Genomic DNA, 26727 nt, shown 5'->3' with positions numbered 1-26727 from the left:
AGGATTTAAGCCTTACTGCATTTCAAGAGGCTTCTTGCAGAACTGGATAATCAGCTTATAGCTCGCTACTTTAGGCAGGACATGGTCGTGGTGGTGCACAGGTTAATATTCTAATTTTAGGGCTCTTAGATCCTCCATCTAAAACACATGAAAACAGAGGTATTCCTGTGTACTCGTGATACCCACAACTCTCACACCACGGATTATGGCCTCAGCCCCACCCACCCACATGCCCACTATGAAATATTGCTCCATCTGCTGTACACTGTATTCATTTATTCTGCCTTGTATTGGCTTCTGAAGCAGGTTGTACTAGGGCCAAACTAGACATGGCGTTATCATGTCTTTAGGCTTGTGCGGCTGATGCTTTTTTGTTTTGTTTTGTTTTTGTTTTAACTAAACAGTCAGTGCTAGAAGGCCCAAATTGGACTGAGAGCATGGTATGGGAGGAAAGGGGGGGAGTTCGTTGTCATGGTCAGGATCTAAATTGGTGTCCTTGTGCCTGCTATTTGCAATGGAAGGAAAGTTCCCTTGGGTGCAAATAGCACCCACACAGACCTCCTTCCCTTATGCCATCATTTCAATCTGGCTTGGACCCCGCCATACTGGTTATTTATTGGGAGGGGGGAAAGCAAGGGCTAAAGATGAAAATATCATCACATCTAGTTTGGCTCCTAATTAAGCTGACAATAATATTTGCTTTTTTTTTTTGTTAAAGCACTTAATATTTACTTTCACAATGGATCAGTTTGTACTTATAGAACAACTGCAATACAAAACACATTCAGCAACATCTACTATCTGGAGAGGCGGTTAGGGAAGGGCTGGAAAGGTAGTTGCGCATTTGCGAATTGCATTTACGTGTGTGCATGCGCACTAGAGTCAAGGAACATCCGTCTCCACTCAGACTTAACTCCTATGGACCAAGGGCAGACACCACACGGTGTGTGTGCACACCCTGGCAACATTTTTTAAAAGGCATCTCCACCATCTCCTCTTATTTATTTATTTTTTATTACATTTTTATACTGCCCAATAGCCGAAGCTCTCTGGGCGGTTCACAAAAATTAAAACCACAATAAAACAACTAACGGTTTAAAAACACAAATACAAAATACAGTATAAAAAGCACTGTAGGCATTATAAGGACTCTGAAAGTAGGAAGTGTCCCCATTAAATAGGGAGAGGTGGAACGTATGGGACCTATAAGAGGCTTTGAGAAGCATAAGAAATTAGACAGCTGCCCCAGTTCCTGCCACTTCCCTAGTAACACTACTTAGCATATATGTAATAATTTGGAATGAATACAAGAAACAGTCTTACACCAAGTCAGACCGCCTGGTATTGGCCAGTGGTGCCATCAGGGCAGAACTTTGGGGCACCGGTTCATGGCCCCACTTTGCAGATTGAGCAGGAGGGGGCCCAAACACAGCAGGGCTGGCTTGCCACATTTTGAAGTAAAGCGAAGCAAAACATATTGCCATCTGAAGAGGGGACCCCTTGAAGGACCGTTAAGTCCAGGATCTAAAATTACTAAACGGCACCTCTCAGAGTGGCTCTCTGAGATTTCAGGCAGGGGCCTGTCCCACCTCTCCTCAGAGATATCGGAATTGAACCTGGGACATTTTGAATGTAAAGCTGCCCTCCCCATACATTATTCTCCGCAATCCTTACAACAGCCCTATAAGGGAGATGAGCGTTGTTATGACAGTTTGCATGCAACTCAGTTCCAGCAGGCATTCACCCCTCTTGCTCTGACTGAGGGATTCCCATGGCTCCCATTTTCAAAATGTTTCTCTTCTTTACAGCTCATGCATCCCGATATAAAAGCAGGTTGCAGTCAGTTTTCTGGCATCATTTGGCAGTGTGGCCACTAGACGCTCACAATTAGATTTAGACTTGGGCCTGAACTACTTTGAAGGCCATAGTTCTGCATTGTCCCAGTAAGTACACACGTACACACACACACAGAGCTTGCTTGTGTAGTTGCTCTGTCCTGTCCTTCAAGCTTCATGTAATCTCAGATCCAAAACATCTGGCCAGTCTGAGGACTGCCATCTGCGCAGCTGGGATGCAAATCAGGCACATTTTCTTTAGCTATTTATAGATCCTCCTATTCTGAGCTAATAGTGGGCGGGGCTGGATTCACCCAGCAAGGGTCCTTTAAGGAGTCTATGGATCAGTCTGCCTATTTACATCCATTTATAGGGATTAATCCAGACATTATGCATGCATTGCTTTTAGTTTGGGAATGGGGTTCTCTGTATTTACCACATTCTCCGTACTTTCTCTTTGTCCCAGGTTTCCGGCTGATGTATTGGGTTTCCTCTGTTCTTATAGAACTGAAAAGTGGGTTGCTGATAAAACATTTTTATGGATTTTTGTCACTGTGGTATGGATTCCTGTTGAACTAATAATTTGTGTACAGAAAGCGGGGGGGGGGACCTATTGTTCATAAACCTGTGGATACACAAAGCACATGCATTTTCAAAGGGAGAGAGTTCCAAAAGTGTGCAACACCCAACAGGAATCTCTCTGTATGCACTCTTCTGATCAGAACTGAGCCTGTGAATCAGGTAATTAAAGGCACTGTATTTATCTAGTAGTTCTCCCCAACCCGTTCATGAACATTTGCCTTGCAGGGACTCCAGCTATTATTCTGAAACTACAAGCAATTGGACATTGGTTTAAAAGAGTAATGAAGAGAAAGAAAAAAGAAGACCAAACTATAAAAAATTAACAACCTCTTGCAGCAACAAATTTTATGAGGCTTGTAAAAATTTACATGTGGAATTTTGTGTTACTGATGACTGCAACGCAGTGAAAACACACATCCTTGTGCGAGCAAAAAAAGAGACAGCTTTTAGGCCCAGCCCTCTTATCTGTGTGACTATGCCCAGGAGGAGCAGAGAAAACTTTAATGGCTTTCTTTGGGCCTAGACTAAGGTTTCAAAGCTGGGATTGCATAGAATGCTAGAAACCAAACATCTGCAGCACAGAACAAAGGTCAGAGTATTGATTCTTTCTGCGTGTAAGAGATGGACACATTTGGAATGGATTCCTGACGGCGGCTTTAGCACTCAGCTCCACCATGGCAGCCGACCAAGGACTTATGCAAATTATGCAAGGGTTTCATAACATCTCAAACTGTAATTCTGTCTTGCCTCTCCAAGCACAGCAAGGGTTGAATTAGATGAAACAGTATCAGTTGCATTTCAGGGAGTGGGTGGAGAGAGCTGGCGACCAGATCTTAAAAGTAAAAAAGGAACATGGTGTGAAAAGTGTAGAACCTTTCCCTGCCTATGTTCATTTCTCCACCTGAGCAGATACCAGAAGGGACCTATTTGCGAAACCCCACTTTGGAAGAGGGGTGGCAGGGAGGTACACTGCAGGCATGGGGAGGATTTAGCACCCTTCACCCACACAACTACTTTGCTATTAAAATTTGACCCTTTTCATTTTATTTATTTAATGATAGATATGAATCATTTACGTTAAAGAAATTTCAAAGAGACATAGAAAAACAACCCTTTATGCGGAGGACAAGATTACCTTCCTGAGAGTGCCTATGGGAAAATATATGTTTTCAGCAGGCACCTGCTTAATCCCTGATGGTAGGCAATCCTAGAGAGCAGGCACTAGGACACTCAGCGCTCCATCACACCCGTGATTTATCGCTCTCTCACCATGCCTTGTATGTGTTTTTGCAGCATGGTACTCATCTAATGTGGTCCAAGTCCTGCGCTTATCTTGCCTCTTCCCCTCCCTTTTCTGTCTTATTTTGGAGTGGGGAAAGTCCGTTCCCCCCCCCTCTGTGCGCAATAAAGCTGCTCCTCCATCCCGTATATTGCTGTCTTTGCACTATATCGGACCATCCCATTTTTTGTTGGGGGCTGACAAAAGAGGAGGGCAAGGCGGTTCTCTGCTCAACTGTGAAGGGGGTTGGGAGAGAGGGCGCCTGAACACCCACGGAGAAGGCGAGTGAGGCTGCTGATGCCCATGCCCGGACTCAGTCCCATTCAACTCTATGGTTCTTACTCCTGAGGTTTCCTGACCAGAATAATGTCGCTTCCCATTGCCATGCCAACACTGACCACAAACTTCTCCAAAAATTAATTGTAATACTTTCTCATCACTTATATTGTTTAATACGATCTCAGGGGAAAGCATAGTGTTTTGTTTTACCATAATTGCACAGTTTCAGGCTGCTGTACTATTGTATTTGCGCAGAAATAAAAAATATAGGGGCGGGGCGGGAGATTTCACTGGCACAGTAGCAATACAGCTGAAAAGATACATGACCTGAAAAAATGCAACGATGCAGAGACGTGAAAGTGCCCAGTGCTAGACTCGCTAAGGAAATGGAGGGGAAACGGCGGACTCAAAGCGGGAGGGAAAAGTAGGTGTGATGGAACTCTAAAGGCCCTTTTCCAAGCCATGACGGACCAAGCCTCTGAAATTTGTCCACCACCAGAAGTTGGTTCAGAGGCAGAATATTTCCAAGTACCTTTAGTTTCCATTTAACCACCATTACTAATAGTGTTTGATACAATTTGAAAAGAGATAGCCATGTTAGTCAGTTGCAGCAAAAAGACCAAAGAAGAAGTCAAATCCTCCTTCTCTGCCTCCCTCCTTGTTACTAACCCAATCCAATTTCTTTCTTTACTGCTCCATCAAGAGTGGGAGGAAGAAGCTCTTGTTCACTCTGTTTCTCCCTCTCTCCCTGGCATCCCACCCCACCTTCAGCCACCTGGCATACTACTACAGCTGTGAGCCAGGTACTGGGGGCACCAGAAAACATGGTTTCCCCAGTACTATTGACATCCAAAGCAGCAAGCCAGATATGCAGGTGGATGGGAGTATGTTAGTATGTCAGTTTAAACCAACATCTTAAACTATAAGGACCTGCTTTATCTTGAGCCCAGCCAAGGCCCATTTGGCCCAGGTCTCCAAGTTCTCAGGCAGAGATCTTTTTCCAGCCTAGCTAGATGTCATTAACTGGAGATGCTGGAGAGTGGGTGTACGAATTAATTTTTTTTAAAATTAAGAATTGCACAAGGGACAAACTACACATTATATTATTCAAGTGTTGAAACACTGGGCCTGTTCAGACTACATGCTAAGCCATGGTTAGGCCGCTAACCCTTTTGCAGCAAAAGGTTAGCAAGCGTGTTTAAAATGTGGTTATGTAGCCACGATGGTTAGGAATGGTTCACACGACACGCTAAGCCATAATGTTTAGATCAAAATGCTAAACTGCTGTGGCTTAGCATGCTGTCGGAACAGGGTCACTTTCTGGATCTGGTCCTGTAGCTGCTTTCTCCCCCAAAATAAAAGCAGCTGGGTTGAGCTCACTTCTTTAAACATGTGAATAACACCACATGTAGCTTGACCTTAAGGCAGGTGCAGCACCTGCAGCTTTCCAGGTGTTGTTGGACTCCAACTCCCATCAGCTCCAACTAAGATGGCCAGTGGTCAGGGATGGTGGAAGTCATCAGGAGGGCTGCAGGATCCAGAGCCCTGCCCGATACCCATTTTCTGCACTCTTGTCCAAATCTCTTCCAATTTGCCAACTCCTGTTCATTCCTATTCAAATCTAGCAAGACCCTCTGACCACTAGCTTCCCCCTTCAGAGGAAGGGCCGAAGCTCAGCAGAAGATTACATGCTTGTATGCGTTACCAGTTAAATCCCTGGCACGTCCAGATAGCGCTAGTTAAGTCTCCCATCTGAAACCTTGGAGAGCTACAGCCAGGTAGTATAGACAATAATGACCTACATAGACCAAGGGCTCATCTACATCAAGCAGGTTATTCCACTATGAAAGTGGTATAAAAGCAGTATACAAAATGCAGGAGCCACACGACTGCTTTATAGTGATATTAAAGTGCACTGAGAACTATTGGAGCCCATTGACATATACCATATACTGTTTTCATACCACTATATCCTGCTTGGTATGGCTCCTGTCTTTTATATACCACTTTCATCGTGCAATAGCACCCAAAGTCTGACAGAATCAGACAGCTTTCTACATTCCTAAATGATAATAAATGAAGCATTATGAAAACAACCCTAGTCTAAATGTTATTTTTTGGGGTGGGTGTGTTATTTTTTTAAAAAATTAATAGCCTCTTTCCATCTGGAGCAGATGTAGAGATTAAGAGATTAGGAAAGAAGGATTGGCAGTGCAATATAATTTATGGGTCTGGTCACATCATTGCAGTTTAAGTAGTCATACCAGCTGACCTGAGATCTAAGGAGGAGGAAAAACATCAAAACTAATGTCACTCACATCTTCCCTTTTAATGCCTTTACGCCCAGTACTCCTATTGAAGCCACCTGTTAATCAAATGAAATAGGCCACAGGAAAGAATTCAATCCATATCTGGAGGGCCAGAGCTGACGAAGATCTTTAGAACGCAATCTGGGCTTTCCCCTTTTTCTCTATACTTTTCCCCTGCTCCCTTGATGGGCAAGATGTTGAAAGATGGAAAATTGTGCCCATTCCTTAAAACATTTCTTTTTGGTTGGTTCTAATCATGGTCAGCTATATTTGGGGTCAGAAAGGACTCTTCTGCACATTAGCTAGAGACATCAGCTGGAGATTCTTCTTCATCATCACCATAATCTCCCCTGTAATGTCAGACTTATTTTACCTGCTTTGTTTAACACAAACAATAATTGTTGGGACGTGCAGCCTTTTCAAACAAGATGAAAAGTGGTATGATGGAGGCATCATTGATTGTGAGTACACATCCTCCTATCATCTCTGTCCATACTCTTTTTTGTGTGTGGCAATGCTTCAAAAAACTTGCCTTGGCTACAGATGACAGCAGGACTAAAAGAAAGGTGTATAGAACCAAAGAATCAAATCAAATTTTATTTGCACCAAGCCATTGGCCATTGCAATTTAAGGCAATTAACTGAACATGAAACAAAAAACAGACAATAAATGCCCAATGTTCAAGGAAAGTCAAAATCCTTAACATAGAAAACTCAGTGTCACCAAGAAAATGAAACATTAAATACAATTAGGGCTAAAATTAAGTAATTTAAAACTAAGGGTGCAATTGCAGCCCTAATTTTAATGGCAATTGCTAAAAATTTCACAGTTTTTGCTGTAACCATCCTATTGCAATCCTCAAGAAGAAAATTCACATAATAATCAGTTGAACGCCCTGGGTATGGCGATAATAAGGGGGTAATTAACTCTTTGCGAGTATCTCTGTACAGAGAGCAAGATAGCGGCACGTGGGCAGTGGTTTCGGTGTTTCCATCTCCACAGATACATGCTCAATTTTGGTATAGAGTTCTCCTAAAGTGGCCTTCTAGAACTGCAGAAGGAAGCACGTTAAAATGTGCTCTTGAAAAAGCTGTTCTGTGTTTAGGGTGTATGAGCTGCTGTAAATAAACGGGTATCTTATCTGCAGAACTGAATGAGGACAGTTTAAGATGAGGACTCAATTTCCTCATTGTGGATAAGCTGTTTTGTCTTTCGATGTCCAATAAGCACTGTTTCAGAATTTCTTTAGCATTGGGAAAACCTAGGCTTAATAGATGTTGAGATGAAAAACCAGCTAAATTTAACCTCTTATTAGCAGCTTTCAGCCAAGTACTTTTATGGGAGTTTCTCAGAATCAGGGGGAGCAGACCTGGGGCAGTTAAATGCAGCCGCAGCCGATAAGTAAGTGTCCTCATCCAGGCCTGCACATGGATAGAAATAACACCAGCCCTAACCCACAAAGCAGCATTAGGAACACAATTAGGTACTGCAAAAATTTGTCTAAGAAATTTGGACTGCACTAACTCCAATGATTTTAAATTGGTTATCAGCCCATGTTGGAATCCCAAAGAGCAATTGGGCTGTAGGCTTAGCTTTAAAAACTTCCAAGAGCTGCAGGAATGAAATTGTGCCCCTTCATTCGATAAAAACGCAAGAGAATTCTAATGCGTCTTGTAGCTTTTTCAATTACATAATCTTGCTTTGCTGTCCATATTCCAGAATATTGAAAACTATTCCCAGATATTTAAATACTTTAACTTCCTCAATAAGGTGCCTATTCAGGTGCCATTTATGTGGTTTATAACTTCTGGAAAAGACCATTACCTTTGTTTTGGTATAGTTAATTATGAGATTGTTTTTTTGGCAATACTGAGAAAATGTCCTTAATAGCCTCCTTAGTCCTACTTTAGTCTGTGATAGAATTACTGCATTGTCTACATACAGTAAGATAGAGATCTTCTTTGTAGCTATTTTTGGGGCATGAAAATTGGGGTATGATAAAAATTCAACAATATCATTTATATAAAGATTGACCAAAACAGGGGCCAGAATACATCCTTGCTTGACCACTTTGGATGATGAAACTGAATCTGTCAGACCACCATCCCTCATGCATCTTATCTTAATTTTGATCAAGAAAAGAAGTCTTCTATCTATGGATGTTAATGTGAGTTTTCCCCAAATTCTCGAACGAGAGATTGAATCAAATGCTGCTTTTAAATCGATAAAAGCAGCATATAATACTCCTTTAGTTGTTTAATTTTTTTTACATATTTATCAATTAGATGGGACAAAACCAAGCAATAATCAACTACAGTTGATCTACCTTGTCTAAATCCAGCTTGTACACCTGACAGGATGTTTTCTTCATCCAACCAGTGGAGTACTTGTTATACAGATGTTTTGCATACAATTTACTAATTATACACAACAGACTATTTGGGCGGTAATTTGCTGGATCAGTTTTTGGGCCTTTCTTACTGCAGTATTCCACTCCTGGGGGATTATCCTTGTTAAATCAATATTTATTTTCTTTGTTTATTTATTACATTTTTATACCGCCCAATAGCCGAAGCTCTCTGGGGGTTCACAAAAATTAAAAACATTCAAAGTATAAAACAACAGTATAAAACCATAATATAAAATACAATATAAAAGCTCAACCAGATAAAAACAGCAGCAATGCAAAATTACAAATTTAAAACACCAAGTTAAAATTTATTTATAGACTGTTAAAATGCTGGGAGAATAAAAAGGTCTGAGTAATATGAGTAAATAAAACAGACAGCAGAGGGGCCCACCAGTTGATATTTGATTTTAGAAGTTCTGGAGGTATAAAATCTGTTCTGGTAGCTTTGTTTTTCTTTAATTGGGAAATGAGATCCTTGACCTCATTTGTTGACACAGAGGACCATTGGTGTAGATTGTTTGGGACTCCCATAAACCATAAAGAAAGGCAAATGCTATTTTGGGCTGCATTAATAGAAGTACAGCTTCCAAATCACGTGAGGTCCTGGTTCCTCTCTATTCGGCCCTGGTTAGGCCTCATCTAGAGTATTGCGTCCAGTTCTGGGCTCCACAGTACAAGAAGGACGCAGACAAGCTGGAGCGTGTTCAGAGGAGGGCAACCAGGCTGATCAGGTCTGGAAACAAAGCCCTATGAAGAACTGGGCATGTTTAGCCTGGAGAAGAGAAGATTGAGGGGAGACATGATAGCACTCTTCAAATACTTAAAAGGTTGTCACACAGAGGAGGGCCAGGATCTTTTCTCGATCCTCCCAGTGTGCAGGACACGGAATAACGGGATCAAGTTAAAGGAAGCCAGACTCCAGCTGGACATCAGGAAAATCCTCCTGACTGTTAGAGCAGTACGACAATGGAATCAGTTACCTAGGGAGGTTGTGGGCTCTCTCACACTAGAGGCCTTCAAGAGGCAGCTGGACAAGCATCTGTCAGGGATGTTTTAGGGTGGATTCCTGCATTGAGCTGGGGGTTGGACTCGATGGCCTTATAGGCCCCTTCCAACTCTGCTATTCTTTTGTGTGAGTCTGGCAAGAGTTTCTATCGCTGTTTTCAAAATACTCCCTTTTCATATATATTAAATTTTTCTGAACTTCCTCTAAATTTAAATTTTCTAATTGCTTTTTCTTTGCTTGTATTTCTATTAATTTATATTTATTTTTAAATTGCCAATAATCTTTCTTCAATTTCTTAATCTCTTCCTCCAATTTTTCCTGCTCTGCTATTTGTTGCCTCCTTAAATTGCACATTTCTCTAATACATATCCCTCTTGTTACTGCCTTCATGGTATCCCAAACTACTGCCCTTGACGTTCCTCCCTTCTCATTAATTTCCCAAGTCTCTGTCAGTTCTCTTTGCATTTTTTCTACCACTTTATTGTACTTCAAAAGTTTTGTGTTTAATTTCCACCTAAACGCTTCTTTATAATTCTTTCTAACTGTGAACTCTAAACTTAGCAATGCATGGTCTGTTACCTTTATTACCCCCATTTCCATTTTACATACCTTATTGCAAACTCTTTTGAAACCAATATATAATCTATTCTAGAGTATGTATGATGAACTGAGGAGTAGTAAGAGAAGCCAGGGTTCGACCTATTCAGTAAACGCCAACAATCTACATAATCTTTTTCTTTTACTAGTTTATTTAATATAGTAATATTATTTCTCTTTTCCGCATTAGTGGGGTTTGACCTATCCACTCTATTATCCATTACCATATTAAAATCCCCAGCTAAAATAAGATGCCCCTCCCTAAACTCCTCTATTTCTTTAAATAATTCCATAAAAAACTCTCTATGTCTCTCATTGGGGGCATAAACATTAACTAATGTATATGATTCATTTTCAATTTATCCCTTTATCATAAGATATCTACCATTATCATCCTTTTTTATAGTTTTTAATATAAATCCACTTTTTTTTGAAATCAAAATTGCCACTCCATTTTTTTTTGATGTCCCCAATGACTTTTCATAATAGACTGACCACTTTGTCCGTATTTCGTTTACGCCATCAAATTTTTGGTGTGTTTCTTGCATCATAATAATATCAGTTTTTTCTTTATTTAACATTTGTTCTATTCTCCTACTTTTCACGACTGCCCCCAGACCTTTAACATTAAGCGTTGATACTTTAATTTTTTTATCCATATTTACTCTTTTGATTCTTCTTCCAATCCCGTGTGCTCTGCATCTCATAAACATAAACAACAAAAAACACAAACCCTGAACCCCCCTTCAACTCCCTCCCTCCCACCCTATTAAACCCCCCCAATCTCCAATCCCCCCTTCCTTCCCCCCCATATCCCCGTAAGTCTACCACTCCGGCCATTAACTACCTTAAGGGAGGGGGGGAGGCGGAGTTCCGCCTGAGCGGCAAGATCTCTATACTTAACAGCTTTTATGTATTATTATCTCATAACCATTCAACATTTTACCCCATCCCAGACGCCCCCGCTTCAGCTCCGTTTCCAACTTCAGCTCCAAGACTTGCTTCCTTAGATAAATCCAGACTCTTCAGCAACTCCTTGCCTTGATCCAAAGAGGTTACTCTGTATTGACTCCCACCATAAGAAAACTTTAAGAAAACAGGGTAACCCCAAGCATATTTTATTGCGCTTCTTGTTAACGTTTCAGTTATTTGCTTAACGCTGCGTCTCCATTGGAGTGTTTGCTGACAAAGATCGTTGAATACTTGCACTGCTTTGCCAGGGTTTGTCCATGGACCTCAATTTCTTCATCACTTGCTCCTTTTTGTAATAACTGCCAAATTTCACAAGAATGTCCTTGGTTCCTCTGTAATTTGCTCCTCCCACTTTGTGGATCCTTTCCAGGTCACAGTCTTTTATATCCAGATCAGGCATCATATCATTGAACCATTTCAGAATTATTTTTCTCAAATCGTCTGCTGGTTCTTCAACAAAGTTTTTAATTCGTAGGTTGGAACGTCGATCCTGATCCTGCAACTGGATCAACTTTAATTCTTGATTTGGAACTTCACCTCACAGCCTTTTTCAAGGACATCCTGCCTTTTCTCCACTAATTTTACTTCAGCATCTAGCATCTTTATAGCGCTGTCATTCTGAGCAATCTTGTCAGCGAGCACCCCCATCCTCTGATCTGCCTTCTTTGCATTTACATCCATCTTCTTACTCAGCGTTGCTGTACTGTCCAAAATCAGCCTCTTCAGATCTTCCATTGTAGTTGAAGTTGGCACCATGCCAGGTTTCTCCGCCATCTTGACAGAACTGCCGCTCTCGCTTTCACTTCCACTACTTTGTGTAACTTCTTCTGTAGACAGTTTCTCAAGACGGGCCAAATTATGATTAGAGGGGCGTTTTGTAGCCTTCCCAGGGTTTTTTTTATTATTATTTTCTAACATTCGGCATGGATCTATTTTTGACTCTCACTTAATGTCCCGTATACACTCCGCACCGTCTCTTTTTCTACGCAGATAAACACTTCCTCCTTCGATGCTTTTTAAAGGGTGAATTTACTGCCAATTAGACATTCTTCTCAGATAAGGAGTGTAATTCACCGTCTTTATCAGACTGGGATACGAAAGAGCTCTGACATTCACAAAGCCAGTTTCATTTTCATCACTCCCCCCTCCGTTCCGTCTGACTAATTTACAGCCAGAAACACCGGGCTGCTTTTCTCCCTCCTTATATTGATTCTGCTTCCAAAAACAAGATTTTCACCCTCACTTAAAAGTCATAATCATTTCCCTTCATTTTCATTGACGACCCATGCCTTTTTGAATGAGATAATTAAGTTCTCAGATCTCCCCGTACGGGAGTCTCAAGGAGAAATCTTACCCATCATGGCGTCCAGCTCCGCCCCCCTTTGGAAAGGAAAAAGCCAGGAATGGGATAGGAATATTGAAGGATAAACAAGGGAATTATTGTCATATAATGAAGGGTAAAATAAAAATTTTCCAAGAATTTTATCAAGAATTGTATAAGGGTAAGGACACTCAAAAACAGAAGTTGGAAGCATATATAGAAAAGTATATAAAGAAGGGACTAAAAATAGAACATAAAGAGTTAATGGAGAAGGTAATAACGCAAAGAGAAGTAGAAGAAGTAATTGAGAATTTGAAAATGGGTAAATCACCGGGGGTAGATGGTTTAGGCTCAGAATATTATAAGGATTTTAAGACTTTTTTAGTACCGAAATTATTGAAGCTGTACAACTCCATATTGGAAGGAGAAAGAACACCAGAATCATGGGAACATTCATTAATAACTTTAATACCAAAACCAGACAAAGATTTGACTGTCCCTGATTCATATAGACCTATTTCATTAATAAACCAAGATGCTAAAAAATTTTCAACTATTTTAGCAAGGCGGTTGAACAAATTTATAGATGTATATATAGGGGAGGATCAATGTGAATTTGTAGCAGGCAGACAAATGCACAATTTAGTGGGAAGAGTTTTAAATGTAATACAGGTGATAAATAAGTCTAAGGTTAAAGCTGGAATTTTGGCATTGGATATTTTTAAGGCTTTTGACTGTTTGAGCTGGCAAGCTTTAAAGATGGTTTTAAATAAAATGGGATTTGGAAATAAATTTAAAGCTATAATAGAACAGTTGTACTCTCAAAATACAGCTGTAGTGGTAGTGAATGATGGTGTGACAGATAAGATACGACTAGCCAGAGGGACAAGGCAAGGATGTCCACTCTTGCCGGTCCTGTTTGTAATGGTAATGGAATTATTGGCGAATGCAATACGAGAAGATGAGGAGATTGAAGGAATAGGTAGTATGAAAAAAATTAAACTGAATATGTTTGCAGATGACATGCTGCTAACTATTAAGAATCCAATAGAAAAGATGGGGAGAATTAAACAGCAATTGAGAGAATTTGAGGATATTACTGGGTTAAGAATAAACTGGTCCAAATCAGAAATGATGTTGTTTAATTATACTAAAAAGGAAGAGAAGGATTGAGAAGAAAAGGGAAGAGAAATGAGAGTTAAGAATCAGATTAAATATTTGGGAATAAAAATTACGCAGAAGTTAGAGAGTTTGGAGAAAGAGAATTTAAAAGTGTTAAAAAAAGAAATTTTAGCAAAATTGGAAAAATATAAAAGATTAAATTTATCCTGGTTTGGAAGAATAGCGTTAATAAAAATGAAGATTTTAGCAAAGATTAATTTTGTGTTTAGGATGCTACCAATAAAAATTTCAGAATTAGAGATAAAAAGTTGGCAAAGTATTATAAATAATTATTGTAATGGTGATAAGAAAGCGAGGGTAAATAAAAGTAAATGGTATTTAAGTCAAAAAAAGGGAGGATTGGGTCTCCCAAATATTAAACTACATTATGTAGCTAACAGATTAAGACATATTGTGGAGGCAATTACAGGAATAGGAGAATTAGATTGGATGGAGGATAAAACTACAAGTAATATAGAGATTAATTTGGAAAATGTTTTTTTTAGGGAAGGGAAAAAAATGGGTAGAAAGTATAGATAACCTGCTTTTGAGGTCTCACTGGGAAATTTGGAGTAAATATAAAGGGGAGCTGCTTCCAAGCGGCTCCCCTTTGTCACCGGTAATAATGTTAAAGAATTTCCCGGAGGAATTAAAGAGTAGATTAAGTAAAGTTTTAATAGAAAAAAATAAAATGAAATTAAGGGAATGGTTAAGAGGAATGAATACAAGAGAGGATATGGAAGAGGTCCTTAAAGATAAAAAATTAACTTGGTTAAATTATTGGCAATTAGAACAGTGGACTAAAAAGTGGGTAAGAGATAACGGAGATTGTAGAGAATTGATGAAGTTTGAGGAATTAATAGTTAAAGAAAATGATAGGGAGAAAAGAACAGTGTTAAAAGGGTTGATGAGTGAAATATATAGAATACTGGTGGAGAAAGGGTTGATGGATAATTCAGGCAAAATGGTTTGGGAGACAGATTTGAATGTACAAATAGGACAACAGGGCTGGGAGGGACTATGGAAACAAAGAGCGTTGAGAAATATGTCAGTAAGAATAAAAGAGAATTGTTTTAAAATTATATGGAGGTGGTACCTAACTCCGGTTAGATTGAATAAGATAAATAATCAGCAATCAGCAAACTGTTGGAGAGGATGTGGGAGTAAAGGAACGTATTTACATATGTGGTGGGAATGCAACTATGTTCAAAAATTTTGGAAGATGGTGTTTTTGGAGATTGAAGAAATTGTGGAAATGAAGATAGAACGAACACCAAAAGTTGCATTACTGTCACTATTTGAAGATTTGAAATGTAAAAAGGAAATCAAGGAATTGATAACGAATTTGCTGACTGCAGCAAGATTGATTGTAGCTAGGAACTGGAAGATTCAAGGGGAATATTCTATTGAAGAATGGTATAAAGAAGTATGGGATATAGCTATTAATGATAAATTGACATGTAATATTAAATGGAGACGAGCTATAGCTAAATCAAATGATTTTGAAGGAATTTGGAAACAGTTCCTAATATTTGTGTTTTCTAAGGGAAGTGGGAAACCACCAGCAGAAGAAAGTATGAGATTTTGGAATCAGGAATGAGATCCCGAGGTGGGGGGTGCACTTGTATGTTAATTTTGATTATGTTATTTAGATAAGATATTATGTATTCAACATTTCAATATTATGTAGTATGTTATTTTTTTTTGTGATAATGTAAATGTGTATGTTTAAATAAAATTTTTAAAAAATAAAAAAATAAAAAAACCCAACTCTGCTATTCTATGATTCTATGACTTGCCCTCAAATTGCTCGCATTATTATAAGAAAGGTGCATATACATCATGGGATACAAATGCCTCCAGCATTCTTGAAAATTGTTGCCTGTAGCCAGCCCTTAAGCCACTTTTCTTTCATATCCCGGCTCTTTACTTGTGGGATGCTCTGGTCCGGATTGTACAGGTAAATCTGAGAAGTGGAGTGGGAGAGCACTGATGAGTTAGGAGTAGCTCTTTTTGGGAGAGGTGATTATAGTGGATGGTCTTTGTGCCTCTTCCAAATCTGCAATACCATTACATTAGAAATGCATGCCTTGCATGGGATGAGGAATGTAGTATAATACTGGCAAATTTGAGCGTTCTTTCTTTTCATTGCTCTTGGGAAAAAATGTCAGTTTGGGATTTCTTATTTTAAAACATGGTTTTATTTATATGCAAATCGCACGATGTTTGCTATTGCACAAGCCAAACTACACGGAAAATCAAACTACATGTTTATTTTCGCTTATTTTGTTATGGAAAAACAACTAGAAGAGCTCCTCTCTTGAACAAAAAACTGCTGATGCTTAACCATTTCCCATTTTTCCTCTCAAAAAGTACCCCCTTCCCTGGCTGTTTTTTGTCACACAAGGGAGAAGGATACAGGGATGTGTCATCTGTCCCACCCAACCACATCTGGTCCTCTACTCAAGATTATAGCCCACCATGGCTACCCTTTCTTTCTTTCTTTTTAGAAAACTAGGCAAAGTTGCTGATCACATGTAGTTTGGCCCCAAGACAGCATCTTCACCATGATAAAAAGGTTTAAGGTTCGTGTACTTGTGTACAAAGCCCTAAACAACTTGGGACCAGGATACCTAAGAGAGTGCCTTCTCCCCTACCAACCTGCCCGGTCACTAAGGTCATCCGAGGGGATGTTCTTGGTGCACAAGCCAGTGGAAAACAAAAGTAACTTCATATTAGAAAAACTAGTTGTTAAAAAGTCTAAAATAGTGGAGCTAACTGTGTAGAGCACACAAAAGCAACAGCTGGCACCAGAGTAGTCTGTCTAAAGAATGGCTCCTGCCTTAAGTTCTATTAACAGGCAACTACAAGGACAGACATTGCAAGGAATTTATTTACTTTGTGTTGAAGCGTAAAAGGACAGGCGACGTTGAATCTACACACACGTATATTTGTTTGTTTATAATTCCTCAGCCTTCTCCAACCTAACTGACTTCCAGATGTGCTGCACTACAACTCCCATCACCCCAGCTAGAAGAAATAATTGTCAGGGATGATGAGAATTGTAGCGTGACAAAATCAGGGAAAGCCAGTTTATATGTTGTATGTGTGTGTACAAATTCATAGTTTTGTATAGAACTCTAACAAAGCAAAGAAACAAATTAAAAAACGGGGTTACTTCAGCTTCAGTTCGGATAGATGGAGAGTTATCTGAAGAAGTTCAGCTCCAAAGAGGAGTGAGAGAGGGTTGCATTCTATCACCTATGCTGTTCAATTTGTATTTTGAAGCTATATTTAACGAAACACTTGCCGAACAAATAGCTAGGATAAACATTAATGGAAAGGTAATTAACACAGTTCAATGTGCTGATGACACCATGGTGATGACAGACAACCTATCTGATTTACAAAACTACTAGATCGGATCAATGAAGTGAGTAATGATTATGGACTCAAAATGAATCTCAAGGAAATGAAATATATGGTAATAAGCAAAAAGTTTTCGACTGTGCCTAACGACACAACAAATAATGTGCCAATCGAGCGGGTCACAAAATATAAATACCTAGGAACTTGGCTCAATGAAGGTAATGATCAAACACAAGAGATAGACACAAGAATAGAGATGGCAGGAACAGTGTTCGTCAAAATGAAACAACCGCCATGTAATCGGGACCTTAATCTTACACAAAGGACTCAGATGGTAAGATGCTGTGGTTTTCAATATTATCTTATGGAGTGGAGGCTTGGACACTTAAGAAAAACAATTTGAGCAAATTGAAACTTTTGAAATGTGGGTATAACGTATGTTGAAGATACCATGGACTGACTGAAAAACAAATGAGGACATACTACATAGGGCAAATAAACCAAAAGAATTAATAAACACCATCAAAAGAAAATGGGAATATCTTGGTCATATTATTTGAGAAGAAAAATATACCCTAGTCCAACTTATTATACAAGGGAAAATTGAAGGAAAAAGATCAATGTTAAGAAGATGAACATCATGGCTAAAGAACTTGAGGGAATGGTGTAGCTGTACTTCTGTGCAATTATTTAGAGCAGCAGCATCAAAAACTGGATTGCAGTCTAAATCATTCAGTCATTTGTCTAGAAACAAGTTGGTTCCCTGCAAACACAGGTCACAGAGCAAAATCAAACCTTACGAAAGATTTAATTTAATTTTTGTTAAATTTAACAGCTGGAGACTTCCTTTCTGAGCAATAACTAAACTTTGACTGGGTTACTTTTAACTGTAAATGTCTCTTAATCCCTTAATGATTTGTTTACAGGCTGTATGTTACTGGCATATCATTATACTTTGGCCCGCACCTGTGTTTATAAAGGTGTACAGAGACTTTGTGCTCCTATTCCATTTTGCTCCAATTTGCAATGAATTATGTTTATTTAATTATACTTTTTATATTAAAAATAAAAAGTCACAACACATTGTTATATAAGATAGCCTAATTCTTTAAAAGTCCCAACTTTGAAGTATAGTTGTTATTTGCGGAATCTGTGGGTCAAGAGCTTTCCAGTGAAGTGTGTTTCATGAGAATCGGTCAATGGGAAAAGCGGTTAAAAAGGGATGAACAACCAACCATCTATCTATCTATCTATCCATCCAGAGGTGCTCCTGATACATAATCACACATAATCTGAAACACAGTGAGGAGCCATCCACCCACCCCACCCCACCCCCATGGCCGTTCTGAGCAAATATTTGATTTGCGTGGCCTGCCTGTGCTCCCGTTCTAGCATTTTGGTTTCACTGGGCCCCTGAACACACTGAGTTAAATTGCACAACTCAAGTTCCAGTTAACTGCAACAAAAGACAAGAGTATCGAGCGTGAATACCACACAGCTTACCCCTGACAGAAACTGAAACTTCTGAAATCTAACATTTATTCTTCTTTATTTGCTTAGCAAACTATTTTAAGCGAGAGCTCCCTTTCATTTAGAAGTCATATTTTCTGTGTGAGGGAGCCAGTTCAACAGCCTTACCTGAGGAGTGGAATGTTTTGTACTGAGGTAACCTAACTGTTTTAATGCAATTTTAATTAGCTTTGAGCATGGTAACTGAAAGCTGGGATACAAATTTAAACAAACATTACATATAGTTGCACTTTTTTTTTTTTAAAGAGTCTTCATTCAAAAATTTGACGATATTACTGCAGCAATATTAAATTGCAAAAAGTGAGTTAAGGGGGCTGGCCTGGTAAATACCACCCTAAACCATCTTTTAAAGCTCTGTTTAGCCAGAGTGTGGCTCTGGAGTGTGACGCAGGAGACAGGGCTGAGCATCAGTGGCAGAGTTCACACTTGGGTTTGCAGAAGCTCCTAAGTTCAAGGCAGCAGAACTGCCTGGGAGAGATGCTCTAAACGGTTTGGGGCCAGGTTATTTGAAGGAACGCCTCCTCCCATATGTACCTACCCGGACCTTAAGATCATCTACAGGGGCCCTTCTCCGTGAGCCCCTGCCAAAGGAAGTGAGGCAGGTGGCTACTAGGAGGAGGGCTTTCTCCGCTGTGGCACCCCGGTTGTGGAATGAGCTCCCCAGAGAGGTCCGCCTGGCACCTACACTGTACTGCTTTCGTCGCCAGCTGAAGACCTTTTTATTCTCTCAGTATTTTAACACTTAATTTTAACTTAAATTTAAATTATACTGTTTTAACTCTGTATTTTAACCTTATATCAATTTTGCTGCGTGGTTTTATCCTGGTTGTGCTTTTTATATTGTATTTTGTATTTGTATTTTTAACTTGTTGGTTGTTTTATGATGGTTTTAATTTTTGTGAACCGCCCAGAGAGCTTCGGCTATTGGGCGGTATAAAAATGTAATAAATAAATAAATAAATAAATAAATGCTGGAGCAGCAGTACTGCAAATCAGAGCAGGCAATACAGAGCGATCAGCCTTTCCCAGCCTTGGATCTCCAAATGTTGCTGAAATACCATCCCCAGCCAACTTGGGCAATTGTTGCGGATGATGGGCAGAGAAGTGCAACAGTATCTGGAGAATCAAGGTTGGGAAAGGCTGGCCTAGATGGTCTGACTCCATCCAAGTCTTGGACAATTGCCAAGTCCATGGGTGGCAATTGCTTCATTCCCTTGGTCTATCACCACCTCTGCCCACTCACAACTCATGCACAGCATAGTTATACCTTCCCCGGGGGCTACATAGCTTGTGATGTCACATACAATTGTGTTCAATGGGTACCTGCTTTTCATTCCTGGACACTGTGTACCATAGCATTGGACTATTAAGGACTCTTCCCACTCTGCTGGTCTGTGATTCTTTAACTACAGCATCGTTTGTGATCGTGGCATCTCTTTCTAAATTGACTTTTACAGTATAACTCTAGTTATCTAACTGAGTAGGAGGAAAGTATCCAAACTGAGGTGTGATCCAAGTAGGGCAGAGTGAAAATGATTGTGACCAATCTCTTGCTTATGAAACTCCGGCAAATAGTGCCCCAAATAACATTTCTGACATATATAGGCAACTTTTGTTCTGCTTCTTTTTGAACAGAAAATCCAAGTAAGCAGTCATGAATCTGCAGTCGGGCTCTCCTGTAGTTTTGCTAAATGTGTCCCCCGCCCCAACTCCTTTATTGCTCAAGGATTTTGGGTTAAAGATTTTGCATATAAATTGCTGGTCTGGCTCCAGTTTCTCCTCCCATATTAGTATCGACAACACAATTTGTTTTGGTCAGCCTGGCTTGCTTTCTCCTAAGCCTTATCTTCTTAACCTCTTCATTGCTAAATTGTACTGATCTACATTCTCTTCGATGACAAAAAATCCCTTATCCACCTCCAAGATGCTCCAGCACGTTCTATTGTAGATAAACATTAAGGAAAAGGAGAAACCAGCTGACTCTGACCAGAAACAGTATTTAACTTTATCCAGCAGCAGCATGGGAAGTTTTGACCAGGTGTATCAGCAGCGTGTGTTAGTCAGGGTAATATTCTGCCTTGGGAACAAACAGTTCAGATCCAACACTTGAGGTCAGCACTTTTGAAGCCAAATGGACAAATATACATAAGGCAGTTGGGTCAAGGGAGCTGGAAGCCTCACCACACACATCATAAGAACATAAGAAGGGCCATGCTGGATCAGACCGAGGGTCCACTCTGTTCACACAGGGGCCAACCAGCCGTTCGCCAGGGACCAACAAAGCAGGACATGGTGCAACAGCACCCTCCCACTCATGTTCCCCAGCAGGTGCACACAGGCTTATTGCCTCGAATACTGGAGATAGCACACAACCATCAGGGCTAGTAGCCACTGATAGCCTTCTCCTCCAGGAATTTATCCAACCCCTTTTTAAATCTATCCAAATTGGTAGCTATCACGAATAATTTAACTATGCACTGTGTGAAGAAGTACTTCCTTTTATTTATCCTGAATCTCTCACCAATCAGCTTCATGGGATGACCCCGGGTTCTAGTATTTTGAGAGAGGGAGAAAAATGTCTCCCATTCACATTCTCCACATCATGCATAATTCTGTAAACCTACCCTTAGCCTCCTTTTTTCCAAGCTAAACAATCCCAGTTGTTGTAACCTTCCCTCACAGGTGAGAATTGACCATTTATTCCTGCTTTCTGTTTTTTAACCAGTTACTGATCCATAAGAGGACCTCTCCTCTTACTCCATGACTGCTAAGTTTGTTCAGGAGGCTTTGGTGAGGGACTTTATCAAAAGCGTTTTGGAAGTCCAAATAAACAATGTCCACTGGATCACTCCTGTCTACATGTTCGTTGACACGCTCAAAGAATTCTAGAAGATTAGTGAGACAGGACTTGCCTTTGCGGAAGCTATGTTGATTCTTCTTCAGCAGGACATGCCTTTCTATGTGCTTGTCTTTACTAATGCTTTCAACCAATTTACGTGGAACAGATGTCAAGCTAACTGGTCTGTAATTTTCCGGATCCCCCTGCATCCCTTTTTTAAAAAAATGGTATTATATTGGCCATCTTCCAGTCTTCTGGTACAGAGGCTGAGCTTAGGGACATGTTGCATATTTTTGTGAGGAGGTCCACAATTTCATATTTGAGTTCTTTGAGAACTCTAGGATGTATACCATCTGGGCCTGGTGATTTATTTGCTTTCAATTTGTCAGTAAGGTTGAGAACTTCATCTTTTGTCACCACTATTTGCCTCAGTTCCTCAGACTCCCTTCCTGAAAACATCAGTTCAGGCATAGGCATCTGTCCTGTATCCTCTGCAAAGAATTCATTCAGCTTCTCTGCGATCTCCCTGTCCTCCTTTAGTACTCCCTTAACTCCATTGTCATCCAAAGGTCCAACAGCTTCCCTAGCTGATTTCCTACTTCTGATATAATTAAAGAATTCTTTATTGTTGGCTTTGATATTATTAGCGATGTGCTCTTCAAAATGCTTTTTGTGTGTGTGCACCTCTTATTGTTTGCTTGCATCAGACCCGGAAAAGAGGCCAAAGGCAGCAGAGCTGTTGGTGGTACAGGTAGGTATTTTTAGACTGTCTTATAGCTCCTGCCCTTTACATTTCACTTCAGAATGTGGTAATCCACCCCTGCTGCATTTGGGGGCCCTCCTGCTCATTCTATTGAGTGAGGTCTTGGACATCTGTCCCCAAGCCCTGCTGTAATGGCACCAGTGAATACTATGCCCATTCAGCCACCATCTTCTCATCCAATGTAGATAGGAATTGGGTGCGCCAAGGAAGTTACACACATACCCCACCCCATATATCATGCAGATGCACACATTTTCTGTACACACAACCACCACCACCCAAACTGGGATACAACATGGGATCACTCTCTTCATATTTTTACAGCCATGCTGTGAAACTTTGTGTTTTTTCCAGCCATTTCAAGCAATTTCTCTCCCCTTCCTGTCCTAATCCCTTGTGCTTTTTTGGATAACTCAAGATCTCATTCTGCCCCTTCTTGTCTGTTCTCCAGGATTTCGTCAGTGAGTGTAATACTGGAGTTTAATGACTCATAATTCCCAGGATCTAAATTTAGTCATGGGTTCTGACACACAGAAAAGGGGCACAGTGTGTGTGGTGTGTGTGTGTACCCCACAACATCGAGGCCTGCTTCTCCTTGGCTACACTGCAGATTTTTCTACACTGCCCTGGTTCAGACAACACACTAAACCATTCCATTAACCATTTTGTGATTAAGCAGCATGGTTTAGCGTGTTGTCTGAACCAGGCCAGTCTCCCAATTAGGTCCAACAGCACAAGAGGAAGCAAAACAAAAAACAGGTACTTTACTCCCAACTTTTGAGATGCTGTCATCTTCCTCTCCCATTTAAACTTTAAACCACCCACCAGCTTCTCCAAACGAGACATCACTTTTGTGATACAGTCACTCACATATAACTTGTCTCTTTCCCAAACGCGCGCGCGCACCCTTCTCCCACAAGACCGCTCGTTAATCCATCCACCCCTTCTTAGGAGCACCAATATGTGCTCCCCTTGTCACATCTCTGCATCCCCTCCTTCCAAGATACTCCTCCTCACGACACATACAAAGGGCCCAGGTTTTAAACTTCCTTTCTTACTGCCTCGCGTTTCCTGATTATGTTTACTACCAAAGACAGACAGACACACACACCTACTCACACACACCAACCCCGCCCCCAGCAGTGTTTCTGGCTAGCTTTCATGCTGAAGCAGTCTGACCCTTCTTCTCCTATTCTATCCGCGCCATGCCCCTCACTTACCTTTCAATACAGACAGGAACAAGACTTCCCCCTTTGGCCCCTGTTGTGAGTTGCCTGGAAGAGCGGAGGGGGGGGGTCTTTCTCTCCCTCGAAAGACCCCCGCAGCTTAGACTTCTCAAGAGCTGACAACACAGCACGGAGCTTTTGCAGCACCTCCTCTCCAAACGCATCATCACCAGCAGACACTGGGGCATGTTGGGAAATGTAGTTCTCAAGGGAGCAGCTGATACACACGCAACTCCCAAATTTCTTCAAAGGTAATATTAGCGGTGGGAGGAGCTGCCGAAAGAGCTAGGTTATTTTTCTTCCCTGCAGTCGGGGGCTCAGGTAATACCGCCATACAAAAATAAATAAATAAATAAATCCTGCCATGTGGAAAACTAGACATGTCCCCAGACGTGATGATTTTTCTATAACACACAGAGGATGTTTGTTCCTTGCTGGGTTGATGGACCGTGCCTGTTCCCCAGGATCCTGAGTGTCCATTGGTACCAATGGAATTCCCCCCCCCCACAGACTTTTGACATGCAGGGGGCAATTTTCAAGGGGGTTTAGAACTGGGGGGGAGGGTCAACCCTCCCCAAAAGCTGCATAACGCCCCCCAAATCCCCACTGAATGGTAATTTAACTTAGGAAAAAATATTTCCATTATGTCAATGGGAGGGTTTTTAAAAGGTTGCCGTATTTGCCATGCGGTGCGGGGTGGGGTTCAGAGGAGACTGCAGTTAACCTTCCCCTCCCTGTGTGATATGGCCCCAAGAATACTCTTCCCTAATGGAAATTAAGCTGGGGGAGGGGAGGGGAGGGGAGGGGGAGAGAGCCTTCCTATGATGCCAATTGAAGCTTTCCTCCCTAAGCTTAATAATAATAATAATAATAATAATAATAATAATAATAATAATAATAATAATAATAATTTATTTATTTATTTCTTACCCGCCTCTCCCTTTGGATCGAGGCGGGGAACAACATTAGAACAGGAATACATCTTAAAAAATTCTTGATTTTACAGTGATCTGGATAGGCCTGCCGGAAAAGGCTAGTCTTTAAAGCTGCCTTAAAATCACACAGAGTTAATTTTACGAATCTCCTCCGGCAGGTCATTCCACAATCTGGGGGCGACAGAAGAAAAGGTCCTCTGGGAAACTGATGTCAGCCTAGTTTTAGCTGACTGAAGTAAGTTCACCCCAGAGGACCTGAGTGTGCTGGGCGGACTGTATGGGAGAAGGTGATCCCGCAGGTAACCTGGACCTGGAAATTGTAAGGAATGGGAGCAATTTTCCTTCAGGAGGGAGAAGAGTGGACAAGAAACAAAGAGGGGAAAAGTGGGTTTTGCCCTTCTCAGTAGGAGATTTTTCTGCAGGTACCACAAGTCTGTATTAGATTATTATTTGTTTATTTATTATTTATATAGCACTATCAATGTACATGGTACTGTACAAGATCTTGGTCTTGTGTGCGCATGTGCGTGTGATCTGCCCCTAGATCTTTGTGTAGGTCTCTGTCTTGGGCTGTGGTGCATAGTGTGGGTTTCCCTTACTAATCTGCTTCCTTGCCCCCTTTCCTCTTATCTCCTCTGTCCCACTCTCCACCCACCCAGCATTTTAACACACTCACCACCCAATGGAATTGTGCACCACTTTATTTTATTTCAAATTTTATTTATGGAGGTAATGTTGATCGACAAATGAAGTAATTAATTAATGGGGAATTCATTAAATTTGGGGGCAGGATCTGGTTGGGAATTGGGAAAGTAATTAGGAATGACCCCCCTGATCTGCTCTTGGCTTGCTTTTGGCTTGGCCTTCATTCAATTTTTGAAATTTCATTTTGGTGCAAAAATTGCCGTTTTTAGGTATGTATGTGAGTGTGTGTGAGAGAGAAATGGCTCATGAAAAAAAATCCACCCCTCACCTTATAAAGCCAAACCAGTATTTTTCAACAGAATGCTCAGGAACAATTATCCTGTTTCCTAAATTGCTCATTCTCAGATCGGAGAATTTCTGCATAATAGAGATAGTTGTGGAACTCATGAGTGATATATGTTTGGGCTCTTGCTTGTCAGGTTTTAAACAGCCTTGAGAACCCTTCAGGTTTGTTCTGCTTTTATTTAAATATGTTGTGTCAGATTTTTATGTATTTATTACGTTTTGATACTGCTCTACAGCCAAACCCCTCTGAGTAGTTCATAAAACAAAACACAAAATCATAAAATATTGTAACACAGTAAATCAAAATATTGGGCCTGTCTGTTGTGCTCTCGATGATCAGAAGTGCTCAAACTTGGAGGATTCTGATTATCCAGTGCAGAACAGGAAGTGCAGTGGAGGCAGTCTTCACCTCCCCGTCTTCCTTGCCAGCATTTTTTACTAGATGGGCTTTTTTGCCCATCTAGCAACGATGCTTCAGATGGGGAGGGAAGGAGACTGGAAGAGACTCAGAATTGCTCATATCCTGGCCCAGACTTTCCGGCCTCCACCCACCAATGGAAATGCGCCCCCCCCCCCCCCGAGGTCGCCATTCCAAGCTTGGAGGGTAGCCGACATAATTCTTTCCCCACCGGGTGGGGTGGAGGAGGTCACATCTCTGATTCCCCCCCTTCCAAGGTCAGAGTGGGGAATCTCCAGTATCCTAGAGCACCTCAAACAATGTCTAGGATTGCTCCCTTAGAAACTATAAAACAGAATAAAAACAACTAAAAACAAGAATAAAAGTTAGCAGCGGTGCAAAGATCTAAAAATACACTATCACTGTTTTTAAAACTGAGGGCCTAAAACGCTGTGGGGTGTTTTTCTTCACCTGGTGCCATAAAGACCACAGTGTAGAGATGCCTAGCAAGCCTCTCTGGAGAGGGCATCCACAACTGGAGTGCCACCACTGAAAAGGTTTTCAGATGTTTTATTGCTTTTACAGCTGCTGAGAATTGATGCACCGGATGATAAGAACGTTTTAGATTGCTTCTTTTATTTTATAATCTTCATAAACTGATTTTATCTGTCTCCATTTTATATTTTAACTTTGTACAGGAGCCACCTTGGGAAGGCTTTGGCCCATGAAAGGCATCATGGATATACTGATAATAAATAATAGGGCTGCCAACATCTTTCCCAGCTTCTGTTCCTCTGCTTGCAGACATTTGTAAGTGATCATACTGATTTTTATGCCATGAAAGCTTTGTCTGTTGATTTCTGTAGACCAAGTTAATATTAAAGGTACAGGGGCAAACCAGGCCATTTTCTCCGTGTTAGCTCACAG

The 26727-nt window shown here is 40.7% G+C and overlaps 1 protein-coding gene across 1 annotated transcript in view; it reads right to left on the bottom strand.

Annotated features, from left to right (window-relative positions):
• The window catches only part of ORMDL3 (ORMDL sphingolipid biosynthesis regulator 3), a 43906-nt gene extending 20273 nt beyond the window's left edge, over nt 1–23633 (bottom strand). Inside the window, exon 1 of the mRNA XM_063138677.1 lies at nt 23473–23633. The gene's annotated coding sequence lies outside the window, so the exon portion shown is untranslated. The remainder of the gene's footprint in view (nt 1–23472) is intronic.
• Between the last annotated feature and the right edge of the window lie 3094 nt (nt 23634–26727).

The sequence above is a fragment of the Elgaria multicarinata genome, chromosome 11 (genome assembly GCF_023053635.1).
Source record: "Elgaria multicarinata webbii isolate HBS135686 ecotype San Diego chromosome 11, rElgMul1.1.pri, whole genome shotgun sequence".
NCBI lineage: Eukaryota > Metazoa > Chordata > Lepidosauria > Squamata > Anguidae > Elgaria > Elgaria multicarinata.
This window is presented reverse-complemented; position numbering and strand designations above follow the sequence as displayed.